Source organism: Oncorhynchus keta, chromosome 36, assembly GCF_023373465.1.
Source record: "Oncorhynchus keta strain PuntledgeMale-10-30-2019 chromosome 36, Oket_V2, whole genome shotgun sequence".
Lineage (NCBI taxonomy): Eukaryota > Metazoa > Chordata > Actinopteri > Salmoniformes > Salmonidae > Oncorhynchus > Oncorhynchus keta.
The window spans coordinates 24,012,363-24,023,678 of NC_068456.1; the positions used below are offsets into that span (position 1 = coordinate 24,012,363).

The window sequence follows — 11,316 nt, forward strand, 5'->3', positions numbered from 1 at the left end:
TCTCAGCTCACTGGTCACCATAGCAACAGCCACTTGTAGCACGCGCTCCAGCAGGTATATTTCACTGGTCATCCCCAAAGCCAACACCTCCTTTGGCTGCCTTTCCTTCCAGTTCTCTGCTGCTAATGACTGGAACGAATTGCAAAAATCACTGAAGTTGTAGACTCATATCTCCCTCACTAACTTTAAGCATCAGCTGTCAGAGCAGCTTATCGATCGCTACACAGCCTGTCGATCGCTACACAGCCACACATCTGTAAATAGCCCATCCAACCAACTACCTACCTCATCCCCATATATTTATGTATTTGTATTTCTGCCGCTTTTGCACACCAGTATTTCTACTTGCACATCCTCATCTGCACATCTATCCCTCCAGTGTTAATTGCTAAATTGGATTTACATCACCACTATGGCCTATTTATTGCCTTACCTCCTTACTTAATTTGCACACACTGTATACATATTTTCAATTGTGTTATTGACTGTGCATTTGTTTATCCTGTGTGTAACTCTGTGTTGTTGTTTTTGTCACACTGTTTGTTTATGTGTAACTCTGTGCTGTTGTTTTTGTTGCACTGCTTTGCTTTATCTTGGCCAGGTCGCAGTTGTAAATAAGAACTTGTTCTCAACTAGCCTACCTGGTTAAATAAAGGTGTTCTCAACTAGCCTACCTGGTTAAATAAAGGTGTTCTCAACTAGCCTACCTGGTTAAATAAAGGTGTTCTCAACTAGCCTACCTGGTTAAATAAAGGTGTTCTCAACTAGCCTACCTGGTTAAATAAAGGTGAAATAAAATCAAATAAAAAGGATCAACAGCAGAGAGGGAGAGGAGACTTCATTCCCATTTTCTACCCCCTCGCCTAAACAGTGTGAAAGAGGCATGCCACAACAGTGTGAAAGAGGCATGCCACAACAGTGTGAAAGAGGCATGCCACAACAGTGTGAAAGAGGCATGCCACAACAGTGTGAAAGAGGCATGCCACAACAGTGTGAAAGAGGCATGCCACAACAGTGTGAAAGAGGCATGCCACAACAGTGTGAAAGAGGCATGCCACAACAGTGTGAAAGAGGCATGCCACAACAGTGTGAAAGAGGCATGCCACAACAGTGTGAAAGAGGCATGCCACAACAGTGTGAAAGAGGCATGCCACAACAGTGTGAAAGAGGCATGCCACAACAGTGTGAAAGAGGCATGCCACAACAGTGTGAAAGAGGCATGCCACAACAGGGCTCTGAGCTTGAGGGTTGGTTCAAATGCATGACTGCCAGAAGAGTCCAACTCAGATGATAAAGGTTGTAGCCTATTAATTCAAATCAGATCAAATCTTTATTATTCTTATTGCTGTTATGGGTATATTGAGTTTTAGAGAGATTTCGCAACAACTTTCTGTTTGTAGTAGTTATTGTTTATTATTTCAGGAAAATGTTTATTTTGAAACTTAGCTAAATAGCCTATTTATTGACAACAAAAAAACATTTTAACATTATGGCTTAATAGTGCATGAGCAGCAATGATCATTCTATTAGCATTGTTGTCTGGGACACTGTACCTAGTGACCATAGTCACTGCATGGAAATGTTGGAGTGCAAATGCCCCTTGGAGTATGAATATTCGCGTCACTCGTTGGCCACTCAATCCTTTATTTAATTCCAGTAAAGGCATAACTGAATGAACAACAAAGACAGAATGCAACATGACATTTTATTAAATAGTTTGTGGAATGGCTTCATCTCCGAGGGAAGATCCTCAGAGCCAGAGGATGTGATCACGGGTAGCCCTATTCGGGACTGCTGGCATCGAAACGCTCCCCTACTGGGAGAAAGGTGTTCCAATGACGTGCCTCAAAGTTATTATAGCTGGTGGGGAGGTGGGTGGTCGTCAAAAACGGTTGCTAAAAACAGCAAAAGAGAACAAAGTTAAGTTAAGTTGACGTATAAATAAACTCATCAAAGAAATAACTGTTCTCTCACTGTCAACTGTTTATTTTCAGCAAAAGTAACATGTCTAAATGTTTGTATGAACATAGCAAGATTCAACAACTGAACAAGTTCCACAGACATGTGACTAACAGAAATAGAATAATGTGTCCCTGAACAAAGCGGGGGTCAAAATCAAAAGCAACTTTCAGGATCTGGTGTGGCCACCAGCTGCATCAACTACTGCAGTGCATCTCCTCCTCATGGACTGCACCAGATTTGCCAGTTCTTGCTGTGAGATGTTACCCCACTCTTCCACCAAGGCAACTGCAAGTTCCCGGACATTTCTGGGGGGGGGGATAGCCCTAGCCCTCACCCTCCGATCCAACAGGTCCCAGACGTGCTCAATGGGATTGAGATCCGGGCTCTTCACTGGCCAAGGCAGAACACTGACATTCTTGTCTTGCAGGAAATCACGCACAGAACGAGCAGTATGGCTGGTGGCATTGTCATGCTGGAGGGTCATGTAAGGATTAGCCTGCAGGAAGGATACCACATGAGGGAGGAGGATGTCTTCCCTGTAACACACTGCGTTGAGATTGCCTGCAATGACAACAATCTCAGTCCGATGATGCTGTGACACACTGCCCCAGACCATGATGCACCCTCCACCTCCAAAATCGATCCCGCTCCAGAGTACAGGCCTCGGTGTAACACTCATTCCTTCGATGATAAACGCAAGTCCGACCATCACCCCTGGTGAGACAAAACCACGACTCGTCAGTACTTTTTGCCAGTCCTGTCTGGTCCAGCGACCAGGCACAATAGATGTGCCCATAGACGACGTTGTTGCCGGTGATGTCTGGTGAGGAACTGCCTTACAACAGGCCTACAAGCCCTCAGTCCAGCCTCTCTCAGCCTATTGAGGACAGTCTGACCACTGATGGAGGGATTGTGCGTTCCTGGTGTAACTCGGAGAGTTGTTGTTGACATCCTGTACCTGTCCCGCAGGTGTGATGTTCGGATGTACCGCTCCTGTGCAGGTGTTGTTACACGTGGTCTGCCACTGCGAGGAGGAACAGCTGCCTGTCCTGTCTCCCTGTAGCGCCGTCTTAGGCTCACAGTACGGACATTGCAATTTATTGCCCTGGCCACATCTGCAGTCCTCATGCCTCCTTGCAGCATGCCTAAGACACGTTCACACAGATGAGCAGGGACCCTGGGCATCTTTCTTTTGGTGTTTTTCAGAGTCAGTAGAAAGGCCTCTTTAGTGTCCTAAGTTTTCACAACTGTGACCTTAATTGCCTACCGTCTGTAAGCTGTTAGTGTCTTAACGACCGTTCCGCAGGTGCATGTTTATTAATTGTTTATGGTTCATTGAACAAGCATGGGAAATAGTCTTTCAACCCTTTACAACGAAGATCTGTGAAGTTATTTGGGTTTTTACAAATTATCTTTGAAAGACAGGGTCCTGAAAAAAGGCTTTTTCTTTTTTTTGTTTACATCCCAACATTTCTCTCTCCCATTGGTAGGGAGAGAGAAAGGTGATAATTGCAAGTGAGCCCTTAGGTTAAACAGCAAGTGTGAGTCATGTGCATTATTATACCGTGCTTATACTGTAAATGGAGTGAATTACCTTCTATACATACTGTATTCTATATACTGTATTATACATGTGACATGCACATTATGGCCCGCTGGACACAATCGTCCCTTGTTTATATTGCCAACAGCAGCGGTTGGCCAGAGTGTGTTACATATCCCTGACAAATGGGAAACAAGTCAAAAGAGAGCAGTTAGTATTTTAATAAGTGTGACATCATTTCTGGCCACCAAACATTTCCTCATATATTTTGACTGCGAGGTCGATCTATGAGTAGCGTGGGAGAATTTGGAATCTTCTTTTAGAAATTAGTGCCTATAAGGTTAACTGTCAGCTCCAAAACAGAAACTAGTTGAGGTGTATTTTATCTTCATAGTCCTGTGGTTTAAGGTTAGAGTGCAGAGCGCTGACATGATGACCAAGACTTAATATTAGTATACTTAGGATACTTACACAGTGGAGAAAAATATGATTGTCTATTTATGATTTGACAATAAACAATAATTCCCTCACAATTATTTCAATTTGAGTTGTTAGGGTATCTGGGTAATGTTTGTGATAATATGCCATATTTCATATACTGTATTCACGATACTATACCTGGGTCATCAACCAGATTTATTTGTGCAACCATTTTAAAGTTACGTTTTTTGAATGATGTGATTTAACACACAACATATTTAGTGACAAGCTCTTTTTCTAATACCGTACACAACACCACCAGTGTGTTGATTTGGTTTCTATAGTAACAGCAGTCATTTTCACACTTCCACCCACCCACTCATCTGCATTCTGAAGAGTTGGCATGGTGCCATTTCTCTAACTGGGAAAATGTTTTCTCTCCTCAACGAATCCTGTCTTAACTTTCATTTATATAAACAATTCCTGATTGGCATGATTTTCTCATTGTTCATGACTAGATAATGTCGCCTCAGCTGTGACAGACAAAATTGGTATAACACTCACACGGTGATTCTTTATGTGAAATGAGTATAGACTGTAATGACACTCTTAACTGTGACGTTGAACACTGTTCTGTGTTGAAGTAAAGCAATCACATTTACTTTCATAAAGTTATTAAAGACAAACACAAAATCTACAGGTCACATTCTTTAGATTCAACCATTCAGCGCAACCGGCCACCCGAATGAATAATATACTTTACAAATCCCCAAATCCTGCAATTGGACTGATGCAATAAAAAAAGAACAAGAAGGTTCATCTAATCCAAATAAATCCAGCCCAACCATACACACCTCTTCTTCCTCCATGCTAGAAAGATGAACAGTAAAGCAAAAGGACATTTAGCAACCTGTTAAACTCAACACCTCATCTCTCCAAGAGAGAAAAAGGCTTTGGGCCAACATCTGAATTTGAAGTTTTTGAAGGTTGAACGAAGGAGTTACTATAGCAACGCTGCTGCTGAGTATCTGAGCAGATTTGACGAAAAGAGTAGTACTCACTTTGTTCAGATGAGAATGAATCGCTCACAGCTAAAGAAGCAACGAATTGAAATAGTTCACATGTGAGATGAATCCAAAAGTGTGACAGGTGCAGACAGAAACAACACTATTGGGATTTCATTAGCATTCAATGGTGTGCTGAAGAAAGTTAGTTTGGCAGGCAACTTATTTGGGATACCACTCTTACCATTGTGCCTATGATGCCACAATGAAACACTCCACCCTATCCAACTCGTTTTCGAACGTTGCTATGGGCACAGCCAAACAACGGAAGTGATGGATTCGACTTCCGCTTTACTTCCCTACTGCAGCACGCCAGTAGCAAACTTGCCAGAGTCAATTATTTGAAGGAGTCAATTTATAGAGTATAATGAAGTGATAATGCCCTCGAAGCCGGTGTTTGGAGGATACATTGGCACGGGTGTTGTTAGGCCCGAGACAAAGTCGAAACCGTACCAATATGTCCTCCAAACACCGGCTTCGAGGGCATTATCACTTTTATACACCAGGTTACCAACATACTCATATAATGATTGACATATTTTCATTAAAAACATTAATTTGATTAATTTATTCATACTATTTAATCCTTCCAAAAGACATAGTCCTGACACAAATATAGGGTTGCTACCCAAGGCGGCTGGTCGTTTGTTCTATCGGTTCGATTGTCAGAGACGCGACCCAGTCGTTCAGTCTTTTTGTTCTGTATATATGGACGCGACCCAGTCGTCCGTTCAAAATGTTCCATTGCCATACTAGCTGGCAATGTTCTTATGCCTTGCTTGCTAGCTAGCTAACTACGGCTAACTTACAGTCATGTCAAACAGTGTAGCCAGAATAACAACAGTCTCTGCATTTGCATTTGTTTAAGCTTTTTTCATTTGACATTTCTTTGTATAAGTCCATAAAAATGATGCCAGCTAATTCATGAATTTGACACATGTGCCAGACAGTGTGGTGAAGAAGGCACAACAACATCTCTTCAACCTCAACCTGAACATTTTTGTCTTGGCCCCTCACAATCTTTTACAGATGCACAATTGAGAGCATCCTGTATCACTGCCTGGTACGCCAACTGCACTGCCCACAACCACAGGGTCCTCCAGAGGGTGGTGTGGTCTGCCAAGCGCATCACCGGGGGCACACTGTCTGCCCTCCAGGACACCTACAGAACCCGATGTCACGAAGGCAAAACAAAATACCCGAGCCAAGGCCTGCTATCATCCAGAAGGCAAGGACAGTACAGGTGTATCAAAGGTGGGACAGAGAGACTGATAAACAGCTTCTGATCAAAGGCAATCAGACTGTTAAATAGCCATCACTAGCCGGCTACCACCCGGTTACTCAACCCTGCACCTTAGAGGCTGCTGCCTTATATACATAGACATGGAATCACTGGTCACTTTAACAATATTTCCATACTGCTTTACTCATTTTATATGTACAGTTGAAGTCAGAAGTTTACATACACTTTAGCCAAATATATTTAATATTGAGCACGTCTGGGACCTGTTGGATCGGAGGGTGAGGACTAGGGCCTTACCCCCCAGAAAAGTCCAGGAACTTGCAGGTGCCTTGGTGGAAGAGTGGGGTAGCATCTCACAGCAAGGACTGGCAAATCTGGTGCAGTCCATGAGGAGGAGATGCACTGCAGTAGTTAATGCAGCTGGTGGCCACACCAGATCCTGACTGTTGCTTTTGATTTTGACTCCCCCTTTGTTCAGGGACAAATTATTCAATTTCTGTTAGTCACATGTCTGTGGAACGTTTTTAGTTCATGTCTCAGTTGTTGAATCTTATGTTCATACAAATATTTACACGTGTTACATTTGTTGAAAATCAACGCAGTTGACAGTGAGAGGACGTTTCTTTTATGGCTGAGTTTATTAAAGTTAAAAGCTTCATTTCAACATGGCTCAGAGCCAACTTCATATGATATCACAATGTTTCATGCTGTATAAATTTCAGCTGTAAAAATAGGGGAACAAAGCAATGTGGAGGAAGTTGAAAGCGTCAAATTGGTCCCCGTGTGTCTTTATGAACCCATCACCTCTAATCATATACGTCGCCTTCCATGAATATGCTGCCAATCATCTTCATCATTTTCATTCCAAAATCATTACCTGTCCATCTCAGAATGGTCCTTGTATATTGCAATATCATCCCTCTGATTTGAGTGTTAACATCTCCTGGTTCGTGTCACTCCATCCCTCCTTTCAGCAAAGAATCAGCTCTGATCAGTGGCTGGGATTCTGATTGGTTACTCGGTGCTTGATGCTGATCCCTGAACCCCCTGTCTCTCCATCAGGCGGTGGAAAAGGTGAAGCGAGTGTCATGACAGTACTCCTCTCAGCAGGGCGTCGGGGAACGAGGCCTGTTCAGAAACATAGGATCACATGGTCAGGGTCACACCTGAAGGACAGGACACAAGAGGCTCACCTTGAAGACAGAAGAAAGGTGTGAAGGCTTTTGGGAGAACTGTGGACAGGCTAAAACTGGTTGCTATGGGCATGCAGCTGTAGATGTGGTTGCTAAGTGGTTAGGAGTGAATACGGAGGAGGTCTCTGTTGGCCCAAAGTGTCACACGACAGACAGCTGCATTGAGTATGTCAATGTGAGGTTCAGTGATTGTGCTGAATGAACAAACACACACGAACAAACGTTCACAGACACACAGTGTTTGTGTTTCCATCACATGTCGAGGTCAGGTTTAAGGAACTGGAGAAGAACCATCCAAACAAAAGAAAAGAGAAGTTAAAACATGGACTGGCTGTGTGTGTGTGTGTGTGTGTGTGTGTGTGTGTGTGTGTGTGTGTGTGTGTGTGTGTGTGTGTGTGTGTGTGTGTGTGTGTGTGTGTGTGTGTGTGTGTGTGTGTGTGTGTGTGTGTGTACCATTCTCTCCAAATCTCCTGTTTTGACAAATTCTACCCAGTCTTCCCACCCTCCCTCTCCATTCCTCCCCTCCCCCTGCTTGATCTGACTGCTGTGTTCTCTTGCTCCCATATGGGCGGCAGTTTGATATGTATGCAAATAGAAGTGCTTCTCAATCTGTCATTTGCCTGCACACTTTGTTCTTGAGCTCAATCCAATGCAAATGGCTGTCTCTCTGTGTGGGTCTCTGCCTCTCCTACAGTACAGAAGAGGAGGAGCAGGGGCCAGAGCTGGCGCTAGCCTACACTCTGGATGTGACCCACGTAGTGGCAACACAAAGGGCTGTAATTACCAGGCAGCCCACCCACCAGCAGCCATTAAACTCTCAAGCTGAGAGCACTTTTGCACTGTTTTTGCTATAGCTGTATTAATCAATCTACCAAGGTGGCAATTTATTGAATAATGTAGTAGTGTCCCCCGCCAGAAATGTATGGATATTGGCTTTCATCTGGAATTGTGTAAATAAATAAATTCAGAATTCTTCCTCTGAAATTATGTCTGAGAAGAAACACTTTTCCCTCCATAAGATCTAGTACACAATAACAGTATAATACATATATACAAATACGATAACATTAGATGTGAATCCATAAAATGTGAATGAACATTTTCATATTTTAATGTCCAATCGGTTTTAGAAACATCTACACGAAATATTTCACCTTCTTTATTACTGTACAAAAAATATTATGAAATTAGTGACAGTAAATGTGCCACATTGTTATAGCTCTAAATAAACATTTTGGCCACAGCATGCAGTAAATAATGGAAGGCTGATAAAACAATGTCTGAAAGCACCCTGAGTCATATTTCTCATTGTCTCTCATAAGCTGCTTTCTCATAGCTAGTCTTTAAATGCAGGCATGTCTGAGACTCTTGGTGTTGTTTACTGGTGCGGTGGTGCGGTGGTTAGAGATTCTGTGATGAGGTAATTCTAGTGTATTTATGGATGTGTGTGCAGGCCTACATGAGTGCTTGTAATTTCCTCTGTTCAAGACAGCCTTATTAGCCATGTTTCAAAAACTCTTCTTGCCAATTCAAATACACACATACAGTTGAAGTCAGAAGATTACATACACTTAGGTTGGAGTCATTAAAACTCGTTTTTCAACCACTCCAAGAATGTCTTTGTTGCAGGATGGACTGGTGCACTTCACAAAATAGATGGCATCATGAGGAACGAAAATTATGTGGATATATTGAAGCAACATCTCAAGACATCGGTCAGGAAGTTAAAGCTTGGTCGCAAATGGGTCTTTCAAATGGACAATGACCCCAAGCATACTTCCAAAGTTGTGGCAAAATGGCTTAAGGACAACAAAGTCAAGGTATTGGAGTGGCCATCATAAAGCCCTGACCTCAATCCTATAGAACATTTGTGGGAAGAACTGAAAAAGTGTGTGCAAACAAGGAGGCCTACAAACCTGACTCAGTTACACCAGCTCTGTCAGGAGGAATGGGCCAACATTCACCCAACTTATTGTGGGAAGCTTGTGGAAGGCTACCCGAAACGTTTGACCAAAGGTAAACAATTGAAAGGCTTAAATGCAATGCTACCAAATACTAATTGAGTGTATGTAATCTTCTGACCCACTGGGAATGTGATGAAAGAAATAAAAGCTGAAATAAATCATTCTCTCTACTATTATTCTGACATTTATCATTCCAAAAAATATAGTGGTGATCCTTACTGACATTAGACAGGGAATTTTTACTGTGATTAAATGTCAGGAATTGTGAAAAACAGAGTTTAAATGTATTTGGCTAAGGTGTATATAAACTTCTGACTTCAACTGAACATAAACATTTGGAATCACAGAAATGGGCCTCATAGACATGTACAGTGTACTGGAACCTTCCCCTGCTCATATTCACTCTAATGACACTGTGGGCAAGAGAGGCTGTGAAACTAATCTGCACAACTCTAGCACAGCAAGAGGAAAGGAGCAACCGGATTTATGGAAATCAACAACCCCACACAGCCTTCTCCTGCTTAAAAAGTCTCCCAGCCCATAATTACATTTCTCAGGGTTATGATATAGATAGATGGAAAGACAAAGGGAGCCTAGAGAGAAAGATGGAGAGAGGTGAGGAAATACAAACAAATATATGTATTGTCAAATACACTGTGAATGTGCAGTGAAATGTGTTGTTTTACAGGGTCAGCCGTAGTAGGGCACATCAGATTATACAACTTGTCGGTTATTCGAACCAGCGACCTTTCGTTTACTGGCCCAACGCTAGGCTACCTGCCACCCTGATACTGTGCAGCCCCCAATAACGTGCAGGACAGTCGAGAAAGAAGAACAGAGAGGAAGGGAGAAACAGTGATGAAAGAGAAAGAGGAAGAGAAAGAGAGAGATGGGAGGAGAGATAAGAGAGTCTAGACAGGAGAATGCGTTACAGTGAGGATAGGAGGAGATGAGGGAGAGGAGGAGATGAGAGAGAGGAGGATAGGAGAGAGAGGAGAGAGGAGAGGATGAGAGAAGGGGGAGGAGAGAGAGAGGAGGAGAGAAGAGAGGAGAGGAGAGAGAGGAGGAGAGGAGGGAGAGAGGAGAAGAGGAGAGAGAGAGAGGAGGAGAGGAGAGAGAGAGGAGGAGAGGAGGAGGGAGAGGAGGAGAGGAGAGAGGAGAGAGAGGAGGAGAGGAGAGACAGAGGAGGAGGAGAGGAGAGACAGAGGAGGAGGAGAGGAGAGAGAGAGGAAGGAGAGGAGAGGAGGAGAGGAGAGAGAGAGGAGGAGAGGAGAGAGAGAGGAGGGAGAGGAGGAGGGGAGGAGAGAGGAGGGAGAGGAGGAGAGGAGGAGGGAGAGGAGAGGAGAGGAGAGGAGAGAGGAGGAGAGTAGACGAAAGGAGAGGAGTGAAGAGAGGAGTGGAGAGGAGAGAGCAGAGAGGAGGAGAGGAAAGAGCAGGAGAGGTGGAGAGAGGAGAGGAGTATACAGTGAGGAGAGGAGAGAGGGGAGGAAGAGGAGAGGAAAGGAGGGAAGAGGAGAGGAGAGGGAAGGAGAGGAAAGGAGTGAAGAGGAGAGGAGAGAGTAGGAGAGAAGAGGAGAGGAGAGGAGAGTAGAGGAGGAGAGGAGAATAGAGGAGAGGATGGGAGAGAGGTGAGAAAGGGAGAGGAGAGGAGGAGTGGAGAGAGGAGGAGAGGAAAAGAGAGGAGGAGAGGAGAAGAAAGGAGAGGAGTGAAGAGAGGAGGGGGGAGGAGAGAGCAGAGAGGAGGAGAGGAAAGAGCAGGAGAGGTGGAGAGGGGAGAGGAGAGGAAGAGGAGAGGAAAGGAGGGAAGAGGAGAGGAGAGAGAAGGAGAGGAAAGGAGTGAAGAGGAGAAGAGAGAGTAGGAGAGAAGAGGAGAGGAGAGAGGAATAGAGGAGAATAGAGGAGAGGAGGGGAGAGAGGTGAGAAAGGG

General features: G+C 43.8%; 1 long non-coding RNA gene across 1 annotated transcript; it reads right to left on the bottom strand.

The window, feature by feature from the left end:
• Window positions 1-1,686: 1,686 nt before the first annotated feature.
• Window positions 1,687-5,161, bottom strand: LOC127916479 (uncharacterized). The gene is made up of 2 exons (XR_008095006.1): window positions 4,987-5,161; window positions 1,687-1,895 (listed from the first exon to the last, which is right to left on the bottom strand). It is a non-coding gene; the product is annotated as an uncharacterized LOC127916479 (long non-coding RNA).
• Window positions 5,162-11,316: the final 6,155 nt, after the last annotated feature.